This window comes from Pelodiscus sinensis, chromosome 21, assembly GCF_049634645.1.
Source record: "Pelodiscus sinensis isolate JC-2024 chromosome 21, ASM4963464v1, whole genome shotgun sequence".
Lineage (NCBI taxonomy): Eukaryota > Metazoa > Chordata > Testudines > Trionychidae > Pelodiscus > Pelodiscus sinensis.
In genome coordinates this window covers 5,111,085-5,121,274 of record NC_134731.1, presented here as the reverse complement: position 1 = coordinate 5,121,274, position 10,190 = coordinate 5,111,085, and positions in this window count along the sequence as shown.

Here is a 10,190-nt window from a genome sequence, read left to right as displayed (position 1 = left end):
AATCCAGAACTTCCTAGATCTAAAATACACAATAATCTGTCGTTTATACCACAGTAAGTGCTATATTGGCACATTCCGAAGGATCTGGGTCCATAGCTTTGTACTTTTTCCCCAGGCCAAGTTTGTTCTTAAGGATTCAGGTCCAGAGATGATGCTCAGATACCTAGTTGCACTCCAGAACAAAGCATTTCCAACCATCCATTCTGTCACCCTATAAAGCAGCAAGGAGTAATCTAAGCTAGTGAACGGACTGCATAAACGGCCCTCTAGCTCATTGGGTTGCAAGATTGTCATAACCAAGACTGTCTCCTCAGTTAGGGTAGATTTGCTAACTGCACTTGCATATCTAGAATATGCAAGTTGTGCCATTTGAAACATAGCAGTGCTTTGATTGGATGCAGTGAGAATGCATCTTTTCCACAGTCAATATTGTGTGTAATCAACATGCACCTCATTTCATGTGCTCTTGCTTTGTCACTTGAGAAGTACTGGTAGGAAAAAACTATGTGCAGAGAAACCAGTGAAATCTGCAACTCTGTACATGGGCAATGGTAAACAAAATGTCTTGTAGGTCACATAGAACACCAGTGAGCTGCATGTGGCCCAAAGGATGCAGGTTCCCTACCACTGCTGATGTTCGTCCATCGTGTTCGAAGAGGACCTTGACATCTAACGAGTTGTGGGCTGTCCACGGTGTGTCCGCAGATGGCTGATAAGGCCAATGCGGGCACAAAATGTTCTGCCACGTGTCGGGCAGACATGTGCAGGCACCACTGTTGCAGCGTTTGCAACTCTGGCTTTACGGAGTGCTCGCTTCTCTTGTGCTATGGTTGTCTTTCTGGCTTCAGATGTTTGACAGCCTTGGTGGATCAGCATGTGCCATGTCGATCGGTCTTGTGCCAGGGTCTCCCAGGAGGTGGTGTCGATTTCCAGGGACTTGAGAGAGGCTTTAAGCATGTCTTTGTATCTCTTCTTTTGTCCCCCGTGCGATCGCTTTCTTTGAGACAGCTCACCATAGAAGAGCTGTTTAGGGATGCGATGGTCTGGCATCCTTGCAACATGGCCAGCCCAGCGTGTCTGGGCTTTCATCAGCAGAGTGTGAACTGACGGCAGGCCTGCTCTAAAAAGGACTTCTGTGTCTGGCACCTTATCCTGCCACCGGATCCTCAGAAGTCTGCGGAGGCAAATCGTGTGGAAGTGGTTCAGTTGCCTAGCATGCCTCCTGTATACAGTCCAAGTCTCACTGGCATACATCAGGGTAGTTAACACTACTGCTCGATAGACTTTAAGCTTTGTAGCAAGGCTTATTCCATGGCGGTCCCACACTTTGGTCAGCAGTCTGCCGAATGCAGAGCTTGCCTTGGCGATTCTGCAGTTGACCTCGATGTCAATTGTCACTGCGTGGGAGAGGGTGCTACCAAGGTATGTAAATTGGTCCACTGCTTGCAGCTTTTGTCCCTTCACTGTGATAGTGGGCTCTTGATGTTGGGCTTTCAGAGCTGGCTGGTGCATCACTATAGCTGATGTTATAGAAAAATGCAGGACAATGTAGCACTTTAAAGACTAACAAGATGGTTTATTAGATGATGAGCTTTCGTGGGCCAGACCCACTTCCTCAGATCAAATAGTGGAAGAAAATAGTCACAACCATATATACCAAAGGATACAATTAAAAAAAATGAACACATATGAAAAGGACAAATCACATTTCAGAACAGGAGAGGGATGCAGGGGAGGGGGGAAAGGAAGGAAGGTAAGTGTCTGTGAATTGATGATATTAGAGGTGGGGAGAATAGTGGGATGTTTGTGAGTTAATGGTATTAGAGGTGATAATTGGAGAAGCTATCTTGATAATGGGTAAGATAGTTCAAGTGTTTGTTCAATCCTCTTTGGAGAGTGTCGAATTTTAACATGAATGACAGTTCAGAGGATTCCCTTTCAAGTGCAGATGTAAAAGGTCTTTGTAGCAGAATGCAGGTGGTTAAGTCATTGAGAGAGTGTCCTTTCTGGTTAAAATGGCAAGAAACTGTTTTTTCTTTGTGATCTTGTCTGATATCTCTTTTGTGGGCATTAATCCTTTGGCGAAGTGTCTGAGACGTTTGTCCAATGTACATAGCAGATGGACACTTTCGGCACATGATAGCATAGATTATATTTCTGGATATATAGCACCAGTTTGGTGCTATAGAGGCATTCACAACATTCAACTTACTGTTTGAACAGCAGAAGTGGGAAAAAGGTTTTTTTTTTTCCATATGTTACTAAGGTTATGTTTACACTCCAAAGTTAAATTGACTCAGCTGTGTTGCTTAGGGGTGTGAAAAATCCAGACCCAGGAGCAACAAAGTTAAGATGACCTAACCTCAGTATAGATGGCACTAGGTCAGCAGAGAAGAATCCTTCTGGCAACCTAGGTACTGCTTTAGGGGAGGTGAATTAACTAGGGTAATGGGAGAACCCATCTCATTGCTCCAGTGAGTGGCTACGCTGAGGTACTTTAGCAGTGCAGCTGCAGTTGTGCTACTGTAGCATTTTAAGTATAATCCTAGTTAGATTTGAATGAGAAAATGAAAAGCAGCACACCTCAGGAGGCCTAACCTGGAAACCAGTTGCAAACAGAATAGAGTTCTATAGTAGGAGAGGGTAATTGTGCTGTTTTCTGTTAAGCAAAGGCGAAGATATTTGTGGTACCAGAAAATCAACTGTGACTGAAGTGCGGTTGCAGATAAGTACTGGGCCAAAGGGACGGTTTCTGTCTCCTCTGTCTTCTGACCACACAATGGTTATGTGTGCTGGATGCTGTCAGAGCCTGTGACCATACTCTCAGTATACTCCAGTTTGTTGTATCAGCTGAGGCTGATCCACTTCACTAATCTGTCATTAATAAGAGTATCAGTTTCCTCTCCCCCCTGCTAAATGGAGATGTGTGGAGAAGAGCTCTGGGCTATCAGCAAACAACAAGGTTTACTGACAGCATTGCTGTGCCAGGCCTTGTCTTCATACTTTTCATTTCTATAGCACCTGTCATTTGATGGGGGAAATGTGATATAGTAGTAATATTATAATCAGTAAGGCTATGTCTACATTCGCGGCTTCTTGCGGGAGTAATATGCAAATGAAGCTAAGCATGGAATATTGCCAAGCCTCATTTGCATACCTAATGAGCCACCATTTTTTTTTCAGAAGAGGCTCTTGCGCAGGAAGGAACGTTTACACTGCCCCTTCTTGCGCAAGAAAAACCCTCGTGCGCAATGCCGTTACACCTATTACTTGACAGGAAGAACGGCATTGTGCAAGAGGGTTTTTCCTGCGCAAGAAGGGGCAGTGTAGATGCTTCTTCTTGCACAAGAGCCTCTTCTGAAAAAAAAGGTGGCTCATTAGGTATGCAAATGAGGCTCGGCGATATTACACACGTAGCCTCATTTGCATATTACTTGCGCAAGAAGCTGCGAGTGTAGACGTAGCCTAAGAGTGAAATTCACCCCACTGCAAAGGAGACAGTTTCATCTTAAGGTAAAAACTAAGGGCCAAATGGTTAAAGGTGTTTAGGCACCCACACCTAAAGATTCAGATAGGTACCTGGTGGGATTTTCAAGATTGAGTTCAGTGGGAGTGAGGTCCCAAGATGCTTTTGAAAAACTCAGTAGGCAGGAGTCTATCTTTAAATACAGAAATGTATAAAATAAGTGTGTGTGTTGGAGAGATTAATACAAACTGCTGTGTAATGTGTTCTAATCTTTTACCAGGCAAATGTGAAATAAGGCCTATGGTGGTATAGAAGAATGTAACTCATGTTATCTCGTATTGACATGCAGTATTTTAGAAGAGGCACAATTTGCATGTAAAATCAATTGTTCTTTTATCCAATAAAGTTTGAAGTTATTTTTTTAAAATTTGAGAATCACTGAGCAAATGTTTTTGGTACTTTGCTACTAAAACAGCAATTAATTTTAAACCATCAAATCAAGCAATGTGAGATACCATTCTAAAATAGATTTCAATAGCATAATTGCAAAGAAGCTGCATGGGAAGTGCTAAGATCTAATAAGAGACAATTTATCATCTCTGCATAGTTTCCTATCTCATATGAACTATTATATTAAACTTTATATTTTAAACATGTTCTTGCTTTCTAATGGTTGAAACAAAATTACATTATTTCTGCAATCTGACACTCTGTTCCCGTTCATGACAATGGCAAAACTCCCACTGACTTCACTGATCATAGAAACTAGGCCTTATTAAAATGAACAGTAGGTAAGAATCAGCTATAAAATATTTGCTTGGAAAACAATCCCGAGGTAAGACGATATATTGTCCTGTTGAAAGTACAGTAATCTTTCCAGTGTGATAACATTTCTATTTCTTGGACAGTAGTTTATTTTTTGCTCTTAGCAATGATCACTATTTGTATAGACTTCCACATGACTATGTAGACTAGTATTTAACACATTTATTGCATGCAGAAGACAAGTTTGTAGTTTGGTTCTCAATAGTGAAGATATTTGTGGGTAATATTCACTCTGGGTAGATGGCCATTTCCAGACCTACGTACCACTTAATTTTTCAACAGAGCATAAGTGAGACTTAAATGATGCCTAAACCTTATACTAGTTCTTAACTGAGAGAAAAAAAAATTCCCCATGTGTGCTCTCTTGTAATATTAACATAAGAGCAGTATAATGAGTACCCATTTTATTTCTTTTCCTCAAGCCGCACTGTCTTAGGAAAAACAGATCATACCAACCCTCATTACCTCATAAAATAAGTTACAAATATAATCTTCTAAATTAGTTCAGAATAATACAGTACCATGTCTTTTTACATAATTATGATCTTGAATACACTATAAACAGTCTGATTAAAAATTTTGGCTCTGTGATTTCCCATTCCCATTTACACATTTCATACCAAATAAAACAAAAAGATGAACTGGGAAGAAAAGAGGGAAGAATTTTGCCATGGACAATTTACCAATGAGATTGTAAAACATTTCATTCTGAACCTAGTCCTAAAAACAAATTAATTTTGTAAATGTTAATAATGACAAATTAAAAACTAGTCAACTAACTGCTATTATGACTACTCTCATCTGACGTGGATCTTTTTTTCAGCATCTTTCAGTCTGCTCTGAAACTATGTTCATATGCTGTTTAGAGTTTAAAAAAAAAAAAAAAAAAAAAACCTTGAATCTCTCATTAGGGATGTCTTTGTCAACAAAAAGTTCTTCCCAGACTTGGCTGCCTGTTGAGTTCATCTATCTCGATTGATCAGCCCTCATTCTAGACCATCTGTTTCTACAGCATCATTTCTACTTTCTTATTGCCCCATAAAAATATGAGGAAACTTGACTCAGTGAGACAGCACAAAAGAACCCACTTTGCAGCAGCATCAACACCTTATATCATGAGAGCAAGAGAAAAGGGCATTTTGGAGTGAGATGATTCAGCTGAAGAATGAGCATTCAACGTCTGACCACCTCCGGGTAATATTACAAACAATTTTTTACAAAGCCTTCCAATTAAAACCAACTTACAGTATCCATTGCCAAGGAAGAAATACTTTACATTCACCAATAAGTGAGCTGTTTTCCACATTTTAGTGCTGGGAGGTGAGGGGGGAATCTATCTTCCAAATGTTGAGCTCCGTAGGGATAGGATGAGCCCCAAATGGAGTTTGCCATTGACTTAAATAGAAGCACATTTGGTCTCATAATCTGAACCTTGACTCCACAGCCACATTGATAGTCAAAGCTATTCCACCACCCTCCCCCACACATCTTAAATGTATTCTTCTGGGAAGCTAATTGGTTTCCCAGTGCTTAATGAAAAAAGCTGTTTTCAAACAGAGAACACTTAGAGTCAGGAGGAAATAAATTAATTTTCTCTTTCTGGAATAAAGAATTTCAAAGCAGCATTCTGCTTCTAGTTGAGGTATGTTACAGTCACCATGTTTTCTTATTGCCAGACTCTGTGGTAGAGATTGGAATTTTGTTGTGGTAAAACAGTAGCTCCTTTCACTATCAGCAAGTTGAATGTGTTAGTGCCAAAATAAATAAAAGTAAGCTCAGCCTGATGTTTACCATTCCTGAATTTAGAGACAACTGGCATTCGAACGACAAACCAAATAAGCTGATGTTTCCAGCACTGAATAAAACGTAAACTTGGCTAGTTCGTATGTTACATTGTGCGATCAAATTTATCTCTCCTGCCCCTTAAGCACACTGCTGCTTTTAAGTAATATACAAAGGATTCCAGCCAGCCACACACAGGAAAAAAAAAATCTTTCTATAAACAGTTAGTTGGTTTGAGACAATGGACACATTTTTCACACAAGCATGAATCTGAAGTAGCTCCACTGACTCCAGCAAAGTTTCTGATGCAAATGATTATAGAATAATCTGATTTTATTTTAGCGATTAGATCTTTCTCTCTGAGTCTGTCCGATAACGGAACATTGTCACTGGTACAGCTATAACAGTGTAACTGCCCCAGTGGAAGTCATACACTATTATGTTTAATCCCAGAAACCTACCAAAAACAATCCAAAACAATGGACGCTGATCACAAGACCACATTGTCTTGAGGGTGTTCAGATTTGAAATGTTCACCGCTGAATTATTACATCTGACAACTAAACAGTGCAAAATTCTGACAGTAATTAAAACAAATATCCATATGTAATATGCACTGAGAAGTTAGACACCAGAAGCTATATTTTCTTGCATAAAGGTAATGTCAATATTTCTTAACAGATCTCCTTTGATATTTAAGCAACAATATAAAAATATGTATTAATGTAAATTCATATTATTGTAAAATCAGAGGCTGTGTCTACACTGGGCCACTTATTCCGGAAAATCAGCTGCTTTTCCGGAATAAGCTGCGAGCTGTCTACACTGGCCCTTGAATTTCCGGAAAAGCAACGACGCTCTGCTGTACAAAATCAGCCACTATTCCGGAAAAACTCTTCTGCTCCCGCTCGGGCATAAGTCCTTATTCCGGAACACTGTTCTGGAAAAGGGCCAGTGTAGACAGTCCAGTAGTCTTTTCCGGAAAAGCGCGTCTACATTGGCCACAGACGCTTTTCCGGAAAAAGGGCTTTTCCGGAAAAGCAGCCTGCCAATGTAGACGCTCCTTTTCCGGAAAAACTGAAAACGGAATAGTATTCCGTTTTAAGCAGTTCCGGAAATTCATGCCAGTGTAGACACAGCCAGAGTGTATCCAATGCTTAGAGGAACAGATTGGGAGTCAGAAGGCTTGAGTTCTGTTCCCAGCTACCCTAGATAGACTGTGTGACCTTTGACAATTTAATCTTTCTTCCTCTCAATACTTACTTCCACGACTCACCTAGAGAAAGACAAGGTGGGTGAGGTAATATCTTTTTTTGGACTAACTTCAGTTGATGAGACAAGTTTACACAGATTTCTTTTCCATGTCATGGAAATGTACTCTGTGCCACACCTAAATACAAGGTGGGATACTCTTTGTAAGAATTGTAAGGCTTAATTAGCATTTGTAAGTAACTTAGAGATCATTAGATGAAAAATGATATGGATGATGTGGTCCAGTGTGTACTGTACTGCATGAGGAATTAGGAGACCTGCCTTCTGTACCCAACTCTGCAGTTGATCTGCTGTGTGACCGTGTGCAAATCACTTTACCTCTCTGTGCTTCTGTTTCCTCTTGCACAAGTTGTCTGCCTTGCCTATTTAGATGGTAAACTCTTTAGAAAAATTCTCTTACTATACTAAAGTGGTCTCCAACCTTTTAAACCAAGAGATCATTTTTTCAATTTAAGTGCAACGTAAGATCTACCTCAAACCCAAATACCTTTGCCCCACTTACTTCCCGCACCTTCTCTGAAGCCCCACCCCTACTCCACCCCTTTTCCAAGGCCTCACCCTGCTCACTCCATCTCCCTTCCTCCCTGAACCTCAGGCTATGTCTAGACTACAGGCTTCTTGCACAATAAGCTTTTTTCGGAAGAGATCTTCTTGCACGAGAGAGCGTCCACACTGAAAAAGCACATTGAAAAAGTGGTGCACTTTTTCAAAAGACTGCCTGGACGCTATCTCACATGTAAGTAGCGATTGCTATGGACAGCATGGCCACTAGGGCACTTGTGCTTTTTCCTCCCCACCGCCCCCCCCCCCAACAAAACTCCTTCTGCCTCATCCCTACACACCTTTCTGTGAAAGAGCTCTTCGCAAAAAGGCTTCTTCCTTATAGAATAAGGATTACCGATCGCACTAAAAGCCCTCTGTTTTTTCAGTTTACTGTCGAAATAACACTCTTGCAATGTGCACGTAACTCAACTTGTGTCAGAAAAACAGCCGTTTTTCTGACAAAACACTGTAGTCTAGACATAGCTTCATTCACTTTCACCAAGCTCAGGTAGGGGTGCAGGGTCTGGTCTTGGGCCAAAAGGTTCAGCTTGTGGGAGGGGGGGGCTCTGGGCAGGTAACTAGGGTCCAGGAGGGGGGTCAAGGTGCAAGTTCTAGGAAGGAGTTTGAGTGCAGGGAACTCATGTCTGGGGCTGGAGAGGCTGAGTGCAGGACAGGGTTCAAGACTGGGACAGGGATTCAGGATCTGTCTGGGACCACTTAACGGAGGGTAGGTCTACACTACAGAGTCTTATCGGAAAAATGGCCATTTTTCCAACAAAACCTGAGTTATGTCCACACTGCAATTGCGTTTGTCCAAAAGTAAATTGAAAGAACAGAGGTTTTTCCAGTGTTGGTAATCCTCTTTCTACAAGGAAGAAGCCTTTTTGCGAAAGAGCTCTTTTGGAAAAAGGAGTGTGTGGACAGGGAAGAGGGAGTTCTTTTGAAAGGAGAAAGAGGAAAAAGCACAGGTGCCCTGGGGGGCCACTCTGTCCATTATAATCACAGCTTAAATGCGAGAATGAATGTCACACTGAATGGACGCTATCTTTCGAAAAAGCAATCGCTTTTTCATTGCACTTTTGTGTATGGATGCTCTCAAAAGAAGTTTTTTTTGGAAGAGCTCTTCCGAAAAAAGGTTCTTCTGAAAGAAGCCTGCAGTCTAGACATAGCCTGAGAAGACATCCGGGTGGTAGAGCTGTGGGGTTAAGGCAGGCTTACTCCCACCCTGGCCCTGCACTAGTCCTGAAAGCAACTGGCATGTACAGCAATGACTCCATGGTGCCATGTGCTTCTCCATATCTACAGGCACTGAGCCCACAGCTTCTACAGGCCATAGTCCAGATCCCCATTATTGATCAATAGCAGCTGTAGGAGTGGTGTCTGCAGGCATAGACAGCATGTGGAGACCCCCTGCTTTGCCTCTTTCAGGGGCTGCAGGGACATGCCAGCCACTTCCAGGAGCAGCAGTTACCATACAGATAATGACTCCAGCCATGACAGATTAGGCATTTGAGAACTCACTACTCAAAAGAATTAAATTTAAGCATAAGAGAAAAATGAAAATGATGAAATGCACAGACCAGTCAAACAAGAATAACCCACTTCACAACCATTAACAGACGTAACAACCACCCCCCATGTGTGTGTTGAGTCGGGAGATGAGAGGGAAGGACAGTATGTGTCTGTGAGAATGACAGAGGCACACAATGTGTGTGTGACAGATTTGCATTGCCGAGCTCCCTCCATCCCCTTCTCTGTGTGGAGAGAGTACAGCAGTGGGGGGAAGAGGGACCCCCTGACATCAGCAGCTCCCCTTTCTCCCTCCCTCATCCTGCACAGCAAGCAGGAGGTTCCCAGAGGGGGCAGCTCCAAGGCAGAGGGCAGGAGCAGCATGGCAGCGGCTGAAGAAGCAACTGGCTCCAAAATCTACTTTTAGGTTGGTGGCCACGCTATACTATGTACAATACCTAACATAGCCCTGGTCTCAGGTGGAATCTCCAAGTGATACTGTAATCATCATTGTAATAAAAAGAAGCTGAATTTAGCATTACATGAGAGCTCTTTAAATATTCCCCTTGGAGATAGAGAAAATGCATTCTTTAAACTAGAATAAAGTAAATTAATTTGACAATTTTTTTTCATAAATATCCTTACAGAGTAGCAGCCATCAGCATATACATCAAATAACCACAGTACCTTTTAATATGTTGCTATAAGACCCTTAATCAATGCTGTTTTCCACATGGCTAATCAGGCACGCGCACTGTGCCAGACACCCCCTTCTCTAGCATTGCAAGACATA